Source organism: Corylus avellana, chromosome ca2, assembly GCF_901000735.1.
Source record: "Corylus avellana chromosome ca2, CavTom2PMs-1.0".
Taxonomy (NCBI): Eukaryota; Viridiplantae; Streptophyta; class Magnoliopsida; order Fagales; family Betulaceae; genus Corylus; species Corylus avellana.
The window spans coordinates 16,573,066-16,578,026 of NC_081542.1; positions in this window are offsets into that span (position 1 = coordinate 16,573,066).

The window sequence follows — 4,961 nt, forward strand, 5'->3', positions numbered from 1 at the left end:
TTTTTTTAAAAAATTAAATAGGTGCTACGTATCAACATCTGATTAGTCCACGTGTCAGTCTTAACGGTCAACTAACGGATGGACTAAATTGGTCCTTTATCAAAACCCCAGGGGGGTCCTGTGATAAAAGTGAAACCCCAGGGAAAAAAAAATAAAGTTGTTAAACTCTAAGGGGGTTTGAGGTATTTAACCCTTAAAGTGATTGATTGTATGGTTCCTATTTTTAATTTGTCAAGTTTGTTAGAAAATAAATATTTACCTTCCACTTGCCCTAGGTGTTGTTTAGGACGAATTTTGGTCCCCATCTCAGCTCACGCCACCCCACATTACCTACTATTATTACAATTGTGCTATTAAATTAGTGCGCCGCATGAGGTATTAGATTAAGAGAAATAATAGAGACACAACTTAAATATATAATTTTGGCCAAACTTTTTTTTTGATGTAGTCATTTTTTAAAGAAAGGGACCACATAGGATGTTATGACTTCAATTTTTTTTTTTCTAAATGATCACATAAGTGAAAAAGTTTGATCAAAGTTGTTTGTCTAAGTTGTGTCTCTATCATTACTCATTAGTTTAATAATGATCTAGCTAGGCTGACATGAAGCATAGCAATTTACATGGTAAAAAACTAATAATAATAATAATAATAATAATAATAAAAAAAAAAAAAATAAGTAATAATTTATATTGACTTGAAGCATATCAATTTACTACTTAGTGTAAGTTAATATACATGTTAGGACGTCACTTCTAACGTGAAAGCCTAAAATAATGGGCTTTGATCCACTTAGGTATATTAATTACTTTTTTTTTTTTATTCTTTTGCCAAAAAAAAAAAATTATAGACTTTAACCCCACTTCTTTATGTTAGAATATTAATTAAATGATTAAATTGAAAATAAACTTCGATTTTACAATCTCTATTTCTCAAAGTTTAAAAACTCTCAATTTAAATTTATTGTATTCAACTTTACAAAATTTGCAATCTCACCCCTCCAATATGATTTTTTACTAAATCCTGATAGACCTAGCATTTTCGCCATTATTATTATTATTTTTTAAAAAAAAGAATAATTGTAATTTAAGGGTGTAATTTTGTAATTTTATAATGTTTTCATGGGTATATGGTCATTTCACCCTTTTATTGTCTAATTTAACCCCAAATCCTAACGGGGAGGGGTGAGATTTCAAATTTTTAAAATTTTGATACACTAAATTGAAAGTTTTTAAGCTTTGGAGGAAAATTACAAAATGGATAAAAATTCAAAGAGATTAAATGAAGTTTTCCCTTAAATTTATTATTTTCTAAAAGCATAAGCTTTTGAGAGTTTGAACGATTATTGGAATATTAATTAAATGATTAAATTTGCTATTTTCTTCTAAAAACTTAGACTTTTGAAATAGAAAAATGCTAAAAGTATCAAATCTTTTACCAAGAGATGGGTATCAAAATGATGTGGAGCTTACTCATTAGTACCTGTAACATTTCTCTTTATTAATTATTTGGAAAATTTTCACAAAAACCCTATGAACTTTCACGCTTTTTGAGAAAACCTCTCAAAATTTAAAAACTTTCAATTTCACCTTTCGAACTTCGAATTTGATACAATTCACTCCCTCCGTTAGGGTTTTGCGTTAAATAGACGTTAAAATAGATGAAATGACATTTATACTCCTGAAACTTTTATAAAATTTTAAATTTATCCTCAATTTTAAATTAAAAATTCAAAAAGATGAAACATTGATGGTATTTGGGTATTTTTCATAGCATCTATTAGAGTACTAACAGCAGCTTCCCTTTGATTTTTATTAAGTTTAGGGAACAAAACTACTTTTTGTTTTCCTATGAAAATATATTTCACAATAGCTTTACTTACTTTTCTCTATATCATTAAAATATTATTTCTTTACAAAATACAAGTTCTCTACCCACCATCACATTTTTTACAAAATCTTAACACAATCCTCAATTAAAGACAAAAAGATGAAAGATGAAAGGAAAGATAAATATTTATATTAAAATAATATATAGGAAATCACTTTTGGTTCCCTACACATTGGAAAACATTGTAGCAAGCCTTGTGTAATGCCCCCAAAATTAGCCTTAGCCAACTTGACATGGTTACTGGCAATTACCCAGTTTAACTAACTTGTAACTAAATGGGGAATCGCTTCTCTTAGCATTTTCAGAGTTAATGCATAGGAAGGTGAAATGAATCTGAGAAATCTATAAATTATTACAGGGACAGGTATAATTCTCAAAATTTAAGACATAGAGCAACTAACAATCAAAAAAGGCAAACCTGATAGCAATCTGAAGATCTTAAAGCAAAGTCTGCAGTGACAGCCATGCCACTCTTGGGTTTTAGAAACAAGCTTCCTATAAGAGTAATAACCACGTAAGTCTAACGACTTAGTAAGTAAACCTCACAATTGGGTATGACATAAGCTCATTATTATTAAGTATAAATAAACGTGCAGTTTTGATAAACATTTAAAAGATGTGTTGTCTTTGTTAATACACCTTGAAAATATCGTTTGGTTTAAAAGAGGTGTTGTCTTTGTTAATACACCTTCAAAACGTGCAGTTTTGATAAACATTTAAAAAAACTCATGACACATACATATATATATTGTAACACTGAATCATTAGTAAAATATAACTACACTTTCTTGTGAACATAAACACTTTGTCGAATCACGTAAATTTGCATCTTAACTCTCTCCTGATTTCTCTCTTTTCGATTTTATATTATTCATAATTATTATGCACAGTAACAACAATATCCTATTATAAATTCACAATCGCGATGTTACATAAATATATATAGTTTTATACAATTTTGGATGGAAGAAGTGAAGTGAAAAATACTGAAGGAGTTAAAACGTCATATTTGAAAATAGACAGAGTAAATTAAAATTATGATATTATTAAATAAGTTTATATTTTCCATCAAATTAAAGCATGATGAGGTTCCCTTAGATGTTTACTTGGAAAATAGTGTTCATTTGATAAAACTCTTTAGACTGTGCCTTTTTTTCTTTTTTTTTTAGTTGAAAAAAGTGTACTAATGTGACATAAATGTGAAAGTAATTATATATATATATATATTGCTAATTTTTTTTTTTTTAAAAGAAAAAATCGCTTAAAATCATTATCAAACGGGACAGTATTCTTTAAGAAGTTTGAAGTTTTCTTTTGCATGTTAAGTTTGTTACTTGAATGGGCTCAACTTCACCGGCCACTGCAAACCCAATATAAATTGGGCCAGACTGCAGTAGGATCTCTGATTCGGGCTGGGCTGAAATAAAATACTAAACAAATCCCAACCACTAAAACACGGGTAGAACGGTTAAGTCCGACCATTCGAATTGAGGAAATCAAGTTTTTAAATATAATGGTAAAGATTTTATTTTGTTGTATTTTAGGGGTATAATTATGATGTAATCATAATTATTTGGTTTTGTCCGGTTAGGGACGGGTATATCTCCATAGATTTTCTAGTCTAATAAGAAGTAGATCTTCCAATAAAGAATATATCTCTAATTCATATCTCTTCTGTTTTGTTATTAGTGGGTTCACATCAAAGTAATGCTAGGGGTGAAAAGGCAATTACTAAATTTCACTAACCGCTAGACGGATAGCGGTTTTTCGGCGGTTAGTAAACATATAACTATCCACTATAACTGTTTTTTTAAGTTGGCATTTGGGCAAATTTTCAATTTTAGGCTTTTTTTAATATACCACATTGGGCCAAATTATTTGAAAAGCAGCCCATATTGAAAAATCTAAAATATTTGACCCCAAATTTACATTAATTTACATCTATTTGTACTTAAAAATAAATACCTTAAATGTAAATCATAACTTGTTAAGAATACAAGTTATACTAATAGAAAATAATAATAATAATAATAATAATTATTATTGTATTAGTATAATTTGTATAATTATGTTATGTTATATATGTATAATTTGTTATTATATAATAATATGATTTAATGATTAATTGATCATGTGATATAATTATGGAGAAAATTCACTTTACCCCCTTGAAGTTTCAGAAAATTTTCAATTTGAACCCCAAAGTTTAAAAATTGGCAATGTACCCCCTAATGTTTCAAAAATTTTCAATTTAAACCTTCCGTTACTAATTTCTATTAAATTGGACTGAAATTAAACAAAAAAAAGCCTAAGGGTAATTACGTAATTTCATAGATTTTTGTCTAATTTGACGAAAATTCATAACGGAAGGTTTAAATTGAAAATTTTTTAAATATTAGGGGGGTACATTGCTAATTTTTAAACTTTGGGGTTCAAATTGAAAAACACTTGAAACTTCAAGGGGTAAAGTGGATTTTTCCCTATAATTATATATATTATAATGATAATACATTAAGAGCATGTTTGGATCTGCGGTTGCAGACCCAAAAAGTACTTCTAAGGCAAGAGAAGTCCGTTTGAGAAAAAATAGAGTCGTTTGGGTCAAATATTGTCAAAGCGCTTTTGAGGTTTCAAACGCTCAAAACCACGTTTGAGCCAAAGCTGGAAAATGAGGCTTCTCCTCAAACGGACTTCTGGAAGAAAGGCGCACAACAGTTTTCGTTTAATGAAATATATGAACGGGCAGTAATACACACCAATTTCAACAAATGACAACCATACCCATACATAAACATCTCATCCCAACCCTTCGATTTGTCCTTTCCGTTGCTGCGGTTGGATCTGCTCCAGAGCGAGAGAGATCCAAGTTGAGGCTCTTGCTTGGTATGTAAAATCTAGGTTTGAGGGCCTTTCGTATAGAGATCTGAAGTTTTCAAAATATAAGAGAGAGACCTCAGAAAAGAGAATTAAAAAAAATAGAGAAAAAAATATAGCCGAAGATGGCATGTTAGGGAGACCTACAGAAAAGAGACATAAAGAAAAAATACAGCCAAAAATGGCATGTGAGGATG